The sequence below is a fragment of the Trachemys scripta genome, chromosome 6 (assembly GCF_013100865.1).
Source record: "Trachemys scripta elegans isolate TJP31775 chromosome 6, CAS_Tse_1.0, whole genome shotgun sequence".
Classification (NCBI taxonomy): Eukaryota; Metazoa; Chordata; order Testudines; family Emydidae; genus Trachemys; species Trachemys scripta.
The window spans coordinates 21,675,264-21,688,639 of NC_048303.1; positions in this window are offsets into that span (position 1 = coordinate 21,675,264).

A 13,376-nucleotide genomic window follows, 5' to 3' on the forward strand; every position below is an offset into this window, starting at 1 on the left:
TCCTTCTTGGTTTCTTGTTATAATTTTGCATAAGTCTGTTAATGAACTTCTTGAATGCAATACATTAATCTTTGGTGGCGTCTCGTGTGTCTGGTACTTCCATTCCTTCAATTGATATGCTCATTAGTTCATTCACATGATCAGGCAGAAGGCGACTTCTTTCAGAACACAAAATTCTATTCAGTGATGAAAAAGAACGCTCAGCTGTAGCTGTTGTGACTGGGAATAGCAAGAGATGAATTCCTACTTCTTTCATCCCAGGAAACACAGCATAAAGATCAGGTCGAGCCACTAGTGATGATAAAAAAGAAGTTGAAGTCAAATCTTCATTCATTCATCATATGATATTCCACTCTGTGTTCAAATTCTCTATTCTGTCCTGAGCACATGGCAGCCCCATTACTGGTAGTGCCTCACTCCACTCAACTGTAGGTTTTTTATAGGACAGGGATCTGTAAAAGCTATGTAGAGGTTGAGTAGAATCTAGAAGTCGCTGTTGTAGATTTTTAAGAATCAAGTCTGTGTACTTTTTCAGTTGTCTTAACAAACACTTCTTGTCCTCTTCACTTAAGGATTCAATATAAATGCCTTCATTAGTCAACTTCTGGACTGAAGTCTTTGCTTCTTCCAGTATTTTTTCAATGGATAGCTCTCTGATTGATCCAAATATAGCTTCTATTGCTGGACAAAGATCTACTACTGTTGTAGCAGATGCCCGGATGTCATTGTTTAGTGACCCAAGTGGTTTCAACAGAAGACTTACAAGAGAGAGAATGGCAATAGTCTTCTCTGAATGTAGTAGCAAAAGTAATCCACCAGCCTCACTACTTAGATCCATCCCATCTTGGTAGATACTTTCCAAAGCCAGTAATAACGTCTGGAGTAATTTTAAGACAACAGCCAAGGATCGTGAGAAAGACAGAGGGTTTTCCCAGGTTGGACTAATTTTTGAACTTCAATACCAGTGTATCTTCTATATTTTCCAAGATATCCAGTCTTTTTGGACTCTTGCTGAAAAAAGAATATAATGAAGACATTAATTTATAGCTTTTTTAATGGTTTTTGAAGAGTTTGCAGCTCGTACTAGCATTAGTTGGAGTAGATGGCCTCTGCAGTGTGTATAGGAGAGATTAGGGTTGCACTTTTCTCTGAGCAAAGCTTGTGCTCCACCATGTCTTTCAGAGAAGTTTACAGCTCCATCAAATGCACAAGCAGCCATCTGTTTGGGGTCCAATTGACAAGCATTTAACTCTTCTAAGATGTGGGTTGTCACAGATTCAGACGATCTGTTTTCTATAACTTGTACATCTAGAAAGGCATCTACTGGCCTACCACTGACATCAAGATAACGTACACAATGACTTAATACTTGATGTCCATTTGCATCGGTGCATTCATCAGCCATGTATGCAAATTTTACTGTGGTGAGAGAGTTGGTCACTTTTTCAACTGATGAGTCTTTCACTGTTGCACCACATGCTTCTAGCCAGTCAGTTGAGTTTCTTGCAGAAAGATAGTGAGTATTTGCTGGTCTTGTTCGGAACCGGTGTTCAACTTCAGGATGAACAAGTGACAATGCACTTAACGTTGGCCTCCAGTTTGTAGTGTGTGGTATTTCTTGCTTAAAAAGAACGTATGATGCCACAGCCGTGTTTATTTGCATGAACTGTGTTGTGTCTCCAGCATTCTTAACAGCCTCATTAACACTCACCGGACTCAGAGTTCAGAGATGCTTTCACATGAGTTCACCTCCCAGGTGTGGGGCAAGAAGGCACCTGGCTCGTTCCTCCAGCTGCTCACTGTTCGCTCTGGCCACTGTTGTTCGTTGTGCCACTGTTCACTCCAGCACTCTGTTGCCAATGACCCTGCGCAGTCACCTTCTGCTGCCACCTGCCACTGTGACCTCTGCGAGTTGGTCTCTTGAGGTTCCACCCAGCTCTCAGTAATTTCAGCTGAGCTCTCAGTGGGAGAACCGCACTGCTAGTGCAGACTGGGCCGTCTCTTCCACAGAAACACTCTGTTTGCTGGATACCTAGGTAGATTAGGTGTGAATGTAAATACAAGCTGGTCCTGAAGCCTTTCGACCCCAGCCCCCAGCTCATCACTAGCTGTCAGGGAGAGCTCATTTAGATTTTGCTTACAAATCATAATTTGAAATTATTGGGTTGGCCAACATCACCGGAATGAATACACTGACATTCTCATAAAAAACAACAGCTAGTCTATGTTCACACTTTTCAAATCTATTACACTTTTTCAGATACACATATTTTATCATACGCTATATATGCTTTTAAAGTATGTATTAATGTTTCAATTTCAATTCAAATTTCCAAACAATAACTAAATTGGCAGCACTGCATGTAACTAGTTCACAAAACTGGGAGGGGGGGGAAGGAGGGAGAATTCAGGGGGGTGTAGGGAAATCCCTGGCTTGAATGCTGTGGGAAGGGCATAAAAATCCCTGTCAAGGAAGAATGATTACTATGCTGCTTGGAATTTGAAGAGAGCAATATTTCTAAGCCTAAGCAAGGGAGTCCCAAGCTGCTTGGGTTGGGTTAGCCCTAAACCTTACATATTATAGCATCTACTATTACCTCTTATTTCTTTCTTAGTAAGTAAATATTCAGTTAATTTACTACAGGATTGGCTACATACGTTGTCTTTGGTTAGAGATGTGAGGTGCAATTAACTTGGGGTAAGTGACTGGTCCTTTGGGACGGGAGTAACCTGAATATTGTTGTGGTTTTGGGGTTGAGACCATCTGTCACAAAGGAAGACTTGCCTGATGGCAAGATAGACTGGAGTGCCCAAGTGGACTGTTTGTTATTCCATGTTGAGGCTGTTGTAATGCTTGAGCAGGTCACACCTGGTACTTGGTTGGTGAAATCGAAGTATAGAACACACAGCCAGTTTGGGGTTTGTGCCCTGTTTTGTAACAGTCTGTCCTGAGATTGGCACACATGCTTGTGAGACACTCTAGACCGTTTGACATACAACATGGCCTGGGTTCAGTAATAAATAACAACGGAGAGTGAAATTAAGCACAGTAGAGTGAAATTATAAGCATGAGATCAAATACATTTTCATCTCAGAACTGAAATTTGATGAAGAGTTTATGAGACAGAATGAGATATGTCTCAAATGGCGAGAGCTGAAGAGGAGAGCTTTGCACCAAGAAAAGTGAGACTGGGATTGAGAGTAGATATACAATCAACTAATGGCAGGAAATTCAGGTATTTCTAAATACAGAGTATATAGGATCATTTAAAAAGTAATCATAATTAATAAACGTAAAACACTGTGAAGCAATGTGGTGCAGTTATGGGGCTGGGCTCAGTTACACCTGTGTAACCCCACTAAAGACAATGAGGTTGCCCCTAGTGTAGAGGAGGCAGAATTTGGACCATGTGGTGTAAGGGAGGGAGCTACTCAGCAGTTTGATATAATAAGAGGAGCAATTCCAACACCTGCTGTTCCATGAATCCATATTTGCATGAATATTCTCAATACTCTCTTGCCCTGAAATTTCTGATAAAAAAAACCCCATTGGTATCATGAGTGTTTGCAGAAAACAGAAAATTGGGTGATGAAACCATCAAAACCATCCTGGAGAATTAACTGTTTTATCTAGGTTAATGTTCATGGATGGATTTTTGCAGCATTCACTTAACTCTAGTATTTGATAATAGCGGCACATTTGCTGTTCAAATAAAAAAGAGGATTCACTACAATCCTAGTGTTAAGATAGGTGCTCAAATTTACTTACAAAATGGATTTGTGCTGTAAAACGAACACATGAAATACATGTGGCAGATAAATGGTCTAGCAGGCAATTTTAATTAATGTTTGCATTTTATAATTATATTATGTTGTAAATGACTCCTTTTCTTCCAAGAGACCCAACAGTAACCTCAGCCTTACTCTGTCATGTCTTGGGTTTTTTTATTTCAAATGTGCTTCCCAAAGAGGTGAGTTATGGAGGATAGCCAAATCTTTCAATAATTTTACCTTTCCTTCCTGGGCTACTGTGACCAGGGCAGCTGGCTCTTTAGAGGGAGATGGGTCTCCTGTGACAGCCAATTCTCCTCCTGAGGTGGGGAAAATGAAGATCATGTGACCCAGTCAGGCCTCTGGGTAGATAAGGAACAGGCCTGGGGAGAGACTCCAGGCAGAAAAGGTTAGGAGTGACTTAATGAAGAGTGAGAAAGGATGAATATGTAAAGCTTAAAATGTGTGACCTTTTGATTTGGATTTTGAGGACTTCATTTTGGAACTGTTTATGATAACAAACCAGCTCAAGTAAGGGTGTTATTGGATATGAGCAAGCCTTTGTGAAATTACTGAGGAGCCCTGAGAAGAAGGAAACTGAGGCTGGGATGCTACATGCCATGAGGGTTGCTCTGGAGGCTACTACTCCCTTACAGCTACAAATGGACACAATTAGAAAAATGACATATCAAGTCTTAATTGTTTTTTTAATGAAGTGTACTCAACTCAAAAACCTGCAGAAAGGGACAATATCACGATTGCCCCTAATTCTGCGATCCTATCCAATAGTGCAAATTCCTGTGCTTGTGCGGATCCCAGTTGGTTCAGATCTAGAGCAGGAGCTCTGTCTGGGTACAGGGGTCTATGTTAGCAGATCCAGTTGCAGGATCTGGGCCTATAGAGTAGCAGTTCTGATCTTTTTATACATTTGAATATTTATTTTAATTAAGTGGCATATGTTGAGCTCTGCCAGAGTGGTGTAAGCCCAGATTTTCATTGGTGTAACTGAGATCAGGATGTGGCCCTGTTTGGTTAAAGACAATAGTAAGACATTCCAAGATGCCCTTGACTTTTAACAAAAGTTGGAGCTTGTAGTCTCATTTCTGTACAAGATTCAAGTAGATAGGTAAGAGCCACAAAGTTCAGATCCCTACTTTTAAGCGTCTAATTTCAGGCTTATTCAGCTCTGGTGTGTTGGTTTGTTCCCTTCTCTACACACAACTGAAATATATCAAAACTTTGCCGTTGTTCCTTTCTTTCCCACATATTTGGTTGTAATTAGGTGCTTTATTTGTAAAGTTTCTTATGCAAAGCCTCACAGTCAGAGCAGGGTTACATAAGGTTTATATCTTTCCTCGTGCAAAGTACAGAAGTCCCCTGGGTCTCACATTAAATCAGAGTCTAAATCTTGGATATCATCCCATTTTCTAACCTTTTGATATTTTTCTCTAATGTTGCCGGACCTATTCTAAAGCCCTCTTTGAAAATACAAAGACTATAGGCCTAATTCTCATTTACATTAGGAGACTCTGGCTGTGCAAAGGGATTTTAGTGCAAATGAGAAACAGACCCAAACAATTTTGTATGTTTAGGCTGATACCAGAAAAAAATGACATCTTATTGAAGAATAGATTTATACTTCGAAAAGAAAAAATCATACAAGAAAAAAGTGTGGAAATATCTATATTGGTGTAGTATTTTTTAAACCAAATAGAAAATCTGCATTGAAATCTGCTTATTGGGTAGATATTAATTAAGGAGACTTTCTTTTCAGTTGCTGGTAAAGCTACAAGAAGAATTAGAATGCATGTACGATTTAGTACCTCCTCAGCAAGAGCAATACAGAAATTATCATGGGAGATAGTGTTAAAGTTTAAGATTGCAGGTGCCAAGTATATTAAGAAATCCTATAACCAGCACAGACAAAAATAAACAGCTTGAAATGCCATTTACTAGGTGCCTGATTTCCTTGTAATGCAAATAGTCATACAAAATATGCAGGAATGTGGATTGCTTTGGTTAGAATGGGAAGAGGAAATTGATTTACAAAACAAGAATGGAGTGGAAACTTTAAGAAAGAGCAGAGGAGTAACTCCCACTGTGAGATATGCACTAAATATGGCATGTAACTTACTCTACCCTTAGGAATTGCTCTGAGACTTTAAACAATATTATGTATTACACCATAGTCAAGATAATGTTCAAGATGAAAAGTACTAAGGATTTTAGTCTTGAGTTATCCTTCACATCAACTTAAATCTGCTGTGCCAAATTCTCCTCTTAATTACACCTGAGCAACCCCATGGCTTTCAAAGATGTTGTACTGTACTGGAGTAATTGGTGTACCTCACAGTAAGGAGGGTATGGCCCTATATGTTGAAGTAAGGTTGCTGCAACATGTTTACTGCCCGCCCACCTTCCCGGAACTCAATAGGGGAGCCCAAGCAACCCAGATATGAGAGTCTGCAGTAATTTGAGCCCGTTTTCCCCTTAACACTTTAGAAGGCTCCAGGTACAGCCCGAATGTGTAGTGTTGTCAAAGGGGCCAGTTAGGAGAGTGGAAGCCAGGGGTTTCCTCAGAGATGCCCCCCTCATCTCCAGCTGTTCCCCTAAAATCCATGGGGTTTAGGGGATTGGATATGCAGCCTCGTCTAGAGAAGAGCAAATTTTCCTCTCAGCTCCAATGGAAGAACGAGGAGGAAAGAAGGTGAGTTGAAACTCATGGAGTCTCCCTTTTCCTGTGTGGAAAAAGCCATTCCAGGGAGAATGGGGCTTTAAGTTAAATAATAAAAGCACTGGAGAAGGGATGCCACATAATAATTAATGGAGATATCCCATCTCCTAGAACTGGAAGGGACCTTGAAAGGTCATTGAGTCCAGCCCCCTGCCTTCACTAGCAGGACCAAGTACCAATTTTATCCCATCTCCTAGAACTGGAAGGGACCTTGAAAGGTCATTGAGTCCAGCCCCCTGCCTTCACTAGCAGGACCAAGTACCAATTTTGCCCTAGATCCCTAAGTGGCCCCCTCAAGGATTGAACTCACAACCCTTGGTTTAGCAGGCTAATGCTCAAACCACTGAGCTATCCCTCCCCCTGGGACAGGTAAACAGGTAATTCACATTGTACAGTTTTGAAATGTGCCCTGTTACTCTGATATAGATTGTTGATAGGGCTTTTTTCTACACCATCAAAAGTTTTAATACATATTTGGACAGGTGTCCACTTGCTTAGCTGGCTTTTCTATAGGAAGAAACTCTTATCTGTCTTTTCAATTATTTTTATGGATCTACTGTAGCTTTAGGCTTAATCTGTTCTGCAAGGATTGTGTAATCCTTGCTCTATTTCTATGGACTTGATGTGTTTTGAAACTCATTTCAGAATGAAACATGTTGTGGTATAATATTGAGGGTGATAGTCAGTGTGGAAATGACATATTAGGTTATCAAGTCCATCCCCTTGAAAGTGCTAGCTTGTAGTTCCCAGAGGAAAGATATATCAATTAAAAAAAAAAACGGATCTAAAAATTTTATTAAAGCTAATGTTTAAAATCAAGTTTACATAAGTTAAGAAGAAAGGTACTGTACATCTGAGGTCAGGCTTGAGTTATGAGAGATTACAAGTATCTGTTACAAGGTTCACAAGTTACATACATAGTACATAACCAGTATAGACCCAGATTGGGGTGCAGGAGTTTTTAAAGCGTCAGTGAATAAGTGATCTCAGGTAGAATGTATTTAGAGTCCAACTCAGTATTGGTGTAGCAAATAGGTACATGGGTGAGGTGCATCCCTTGGTTTGTCAGGGAAGGAAGTGGGTTATTTCCCTGACCGGCGGTCTCGTTTACTCGTCCTAGTACTGACGGTGTCCTGTGATATGCTCCGTGTAGATGTCTCTGGCCCACCTGATAGTGTCGGACACTATGAATTGTCTCAGGAGCCTGGTGTAGCACCGACGGACTCCACACGCTCTCAGCACCGGTTCGGTGTGGGGGTCCCATGCACCCAGGGCTCCCACGACCAGGGCGTGGATCTATCTGATATATCTTTCCTCTGGGAACTACAAGCTAGCACTTGCAAGGGGATGGACTTGATAACCTACTATGTCATTTCCACACTGACACTGATTTAAATTTTATTAGAAAATATTTAAAAAATAAATGATACAGAAGATTTGAAGCGTCAGTTATTGGTCATTGGGTGTAACATACAGGGTATAGGGGGATGCTAGTATTTTGGGGTTGAGCAGCACACATAATATATAGAGACTGCAATGTCCCCAATGGGGGGGGTAAATGGTGGGCGGGATCAAGATACAGACGACAAAGCGATGAGGGTCCATCACTCATACAGAAAGTACAGACAGTCATGGCTATAAATAAGCGGGCTGGGTAATGGGGATGGGGTGACCCTCACGTGGTGGGATTCAGTTAGGTTCGGTGGGTTCAGGGCTCAGGGGGTAAAGTCCAGCAGGGGGGGTTTATAGGTCTCTTCCCCCTTCCGTGCGCACGAGGTCTCCCCGGCTAACTCCCGGTATTGGCGGTGGCCGGTGATGTGCTCTGTGTAGATGTCCCGTGACCAACGAATAGCGTCCAAGACCATTAGGTGTCTCATGAGCCGCGCGTAATGACGGCCTACCTCACAGGTCCTTAGCACGCGTTCGTTACATGGGTCCCAGGCACCCAGGGCCCCAACGAGCAGGGCGTCGGTGTGCACCTCATAGCCCTTTGTCCACAGGGTGTCAGCCAGGGGGGCGTACTTTTCGAGCTTGCGGACTCAGGCTTCACGGAAGGCCGGGGTCCTGTTCTCGAATGGAATCGTTACGTTGACCAGGATGATCTATCTGATATATCTTTCCTCTGGGAACTATAAGCTAGCACTTGCAAGGGGATGGACTTGATAACCTAATATGTCATTTCCACACTGACACTGATACTACAGTGGAAGCTAGCCAAAAGGCCAAGAAATTATTTTCTCCCTGATTAAACTCACACAAAGCATGGTGTGTTCTTTATACCAACAATACAAATATTCAGGCTCCACTTATTATATGGTCAAAAAAGGGGAAAAGAAAGATGATTTTGTCCTGGGTAGTTGAAGCAGAATTCCATTAGTCCCTTGTGTACTGTGTTACTATAGCTATATGCTACATTCAAAAATATACATATAGACCCAGGGACAGACATTCCCCTTCTCTGGTAGGTAGGTAGAGACATAAAAGTGGGTGCATCTCAGGTGTGGGCCATTGGAGGAGTGTTCCCTTCCTCAGCTGGCGCCCACACAAGCTCTTCCCCATCAATTCTATTCAGCTGAAGCTGTGCAGATAGGGAGGGCAGGAACAGCTGCTCTTTATGTCAAGATTCTCCAGATCCAGTTGATCACTGCTATGACAATCTTAAAAGATTCTGAAACAAATAGTATCACTTCCCCTTCACAACTTTTGCTCCCAGAACAGAGAGGGAGTGTGCAGCCACAGGGAGAGACAGATGACAGGCCAGCCTTACTGCCATGAAGAAGGGAGCCCTGCAGCCAACAAGAACCTTGAGGATGGTATAGCAGGGATTTTCCATTCATACAGGTTCTTCCACATAACAGTAGTATTGGGCTATAAGTTGCTCAAACAAAGTGTAATATGCCAGGACTTGATGGAGAAAGGTGTGAAGAGGAATGCAGAGAGAGAAAGGGAGGATGTAGAACTGGTACATTTAGAAGAAATCTTGGTCCAGCAGCCTAAAATCTGAATAATCTTGACATTTGGAGTGAAATCCTGGTCCACTGAAGTCTAGGGGGGGTTTGCCATTGACTTCAATGGGGCCAGAATTTCACACATGCTTCTTGAATGATTCTTCCTCTTTGTCCCTCCAAGGCAACTGAAGTGGCTGGCAACCCCTCATCTCTGTCCAAAGGTTTCATCTCAGTTCAAGAAGTTCACTGTGTAGCTGTCTTCAGTCCATTGGATTTCCTGGAGTCATCTTTCTCTCTGTCGAACTCCATAGGGCAGAGATTGTCTTCATTTTTCTGTCTCATAGCGTGGACCACATTGCTGGTGCTAAACTAGTAGTATAAATAATAAGGGATAAGTAGTCTAATCTGGCACCTTGAACATTCTACATTGTAAACAGAGCCACTGAAGGAATACTGGGTAACTCCACTCTGAGTTATTTAAAAAAAAAAAAAGAAAAAGAAAAAGCTGTGATGGGAGCAGATATAAAAATACATGTGCTGTAACCCTCCCAAGCTCACTTGTGGGAGACATCTGTGACAAAGGGTAAAAAAATCATTTGTTGTAAATACAGAACAATGGAACAAAACAAGAACAAACAAGAAGTCACTAAATCTGAAAGCAATCTTCCTTTAAAGGCTCCTGTAGGAGCAACAATAGCTCAGGATTAGCAAAACAAACTATTCAGACGTGAAATAATAAAACCTGAACTGGTCCAACAAGAAAGTGGGAGTGCAGTAGAATGATGTATGGGTGTTTTGGTCTATGAAACAAAGTTTAAGGATCTTGAACTATGGGAAGATTAAGAAGTGCAAGATTCTGCTTTACTTTGCACACAGTCTCTGGGAGCAGACACAATCTGCTTTTTGTGTATAGACGCCTCCCGACTTATGCATTCCGAAAACCTTGTGTAACTTGAATTTTGCGTAACTCAGAAACGTATACCCATACGTTATGCAAAAATTTCCGCAACTCGAAAATCCTATTTCTGGCTTATGGAACTTTTTCAGTAAATGCGAATTGGTGTAAATTGGGTCTTGCGTAACCTGGAGAGCGTCTGTAATGTGAAATAGAATCCAAGGCAGAAGCTGCGAAAAAACCTAAACACCAGAAAAGGCTAGTTAGAATAACCTGTCAACATAATGCAAGTCACCCGTCCACATCTCCCTGTTCTTGGGGCCTGTGTGGTTGTAGCATAATTTACAGCAACCTCAGGGGTGCTCTAACTTATACTTAGCGACAATGACCCCACAATGCTCTCTACAGGACCTGAGAGTGCAAGAGAATGTCCTCTTCCTTTACCATCCCCTAGAATGCCCCCTGTGCAAAGGGCTGAGAGGAGGGATGTCATACAGCCCTATACTGCTAAAGGAAGCTACCTATGCAAAGGGTATTGTCACAGGGTTCTCTACTTAAACTGCTGGAGCACCTCCTTGGGGATGCATCTGGGGATTAGCTTTGCCAGGCCAACACCCCTTCCTGCAGTTGTACTCCATCACACAGTCTCTCTCAGGACTCGGCTGCTCCCATGTCACAGCTTGGCCCTCTGGCCTAATCAGTGTAATCTTCCCCTTTGGGGGGGGGGGGGGAAGGGGTGCATGTATAAAAGTCTTTTGGGATTCCCTGTCTTATGCAGTCTTCCATTTCACTGACCCTTAATATTATTGCTACTTTCCCAATGGCTGGTAGGTAGGGTTACCATATTTTGAGTGTCCAAAAAGAGGACACTCCACAGGGCCCCGGCCCTGCCCCCAGCCCCGCCCACATCCCCGCCCCAACTCCACCCCTTCCCCAAAGACCCCACCCCAACTCCTGAAGCAGGCAGCAGGTAAGTTGGGGGGAAGAGGCGCGGCTCAGTCTGCCCCCGCCAACCGAGAGGCTCCCTCCGGCGGCCGGCCCCGGCCCCAGCCCGGCTTGGACCCTGGGGTGCCGGCCCTGGGCCAGCCCCTGGCCGAGCACCCCCAGGCCAGCACCGCCGGCCCCCGGCCCGGCCTCCGGCCCAGCACTGCTGGCCCGCACCGCCAGGCCTGGCCCGGCCCTGCACCCCCGGGCCCCGGGCCAGCCCCCGGCTGAGCACCCCCGGCCCAGCTCTGCCGGCCCCGGCCCAGCCCCCAACCCAGCACCTCCCTATTTTCCCAGACGTGTTTGGCTTTTTGGGAATTTCCCCCCGGACGGGGATTTGAGGCCAAAAAGCCGGACATGTCCGGGAAAAATCTGGACGTATGGTAACCCTACTGGTAGGGGAGCCCAGGCCCACCCTCCGGCTCCAGCATTTCTGCCGCCCCAAGCAAAACAAACAAAAAAAAAAAGCCGCGATCGGCGGCGGCAGTTCAGCGGCAGGTCCTTCGCTCCTAGAGGGAGTGAGGGACCTGCCGCCCCCGAATTGCCGCCCCTCTCCCTTGGCTGCCCCAAGCACCTGCTTGTTAAGCTGGTGCCTGGAGCCGGCCCTGCCACCCTCTATACTGGGTTCTAGCCCAGGGACTCTACAACAAGCAGTCAAGGCCTACACAGTACTGAACATTACTGCTGTGTCCCTGAGCTACTTCCTACCTTACCCTCTCTCACTCTGAGCGTGACTACTATTTTTCACCCTACTACCCTCTTATACGCTCCGCTACTGGGCCTTATACAGGCCCCTCCTTTTCCTGTCCAGCTGAGCTTCATCTCTAATTTGTCCTTGCTCCTTGTCTCTTCTTCCAGGTGCAGCTTAGGCAGTTAATCAGCCCACCTAGCTATCTTCAGGCCTTGTGTGGGGTGCACTCCACATCACAGGTATATATCAGCTTTGTGGCTCCTTCATGCTGGTAGACTAGAATCTACCTACTCGCTATAACAATTACTATTAGCTCTTCTATAGTGCTTATAATCCATAGATCTCAAAGGGCTTTATAAAGGAAAGTTAATATCATTTCCTTCATTTTACAGATGGGAAAACTGAGGCACTGACAGCTGAAGTGACTTGCCCAAGATCCCATAGCGGGTCAGAGACAGACCCAAGAATAAGATCTAGGTTTCCTGATTTGCAACCTCATGGTCTGCCCCGTTCATATGCAGCAGTACAAAGGAAGGTCTTGAACTGGGGACATGACTATGGGATCCATGACTACACAGTTTGAATGCCAAAAGCCCCTGTGTGTGTATGTATGGGGGGAGGGGAGGAGTGGGCACTCCAGTAGCAACCAAAAATAATTCTGCTATCTCTCTGCAGCCTGGGAGGGATGGTAACTCCCGTGAGCACGGCCTGATTCCTAGAGAGGGGCATGGGAACCTGGATATAACCCCTTAGTGATTTTTTTTAAATGAAAGAAGAGGATGATTTTTAACAGAATGAGGTTCAGAAAGTGGCAGCAACTATTTTTTGGGCACCCAAAGGGGAACTTGCAGAGGAATAGATGAAAGCACTGTTTTGCATAAAATAAATCTAACCTAGAGTGCAGTCAGGCTCTATAAAACAAATTAAGATGATTTTACAATTTTATACAAACCGTGGGAACAAAGTTTTAAAGAGAGTTATCCTCAACTACAAATTTTTGAGACGATGAACAGTATTTCACCCTGATCTAATTAGTATTATATTCACCAAAGGTTGAAAATTATACAATAATGGAGTCAGAATTTGTTGGAGACTAAATGTATGACATGCTACTGCTTCACATCCCCCCCCAAAACTCAACCTTATAACAATTAGCATTACGATTGAGAGTGTAAATTAACTATAGTCCAAAAATTCAAAACTTAAGAGGCCTGATTCTCCACTTTATTACATCACTTTTATGCTAGGCTAACTAAATCCATGGGTTACACTGGAGTTTCACTGGCATTAGATTGTTCCACAAATCAGGCACAAGATTCCTAAACCATTGTTAAGTCAGCCACGTTGCATATA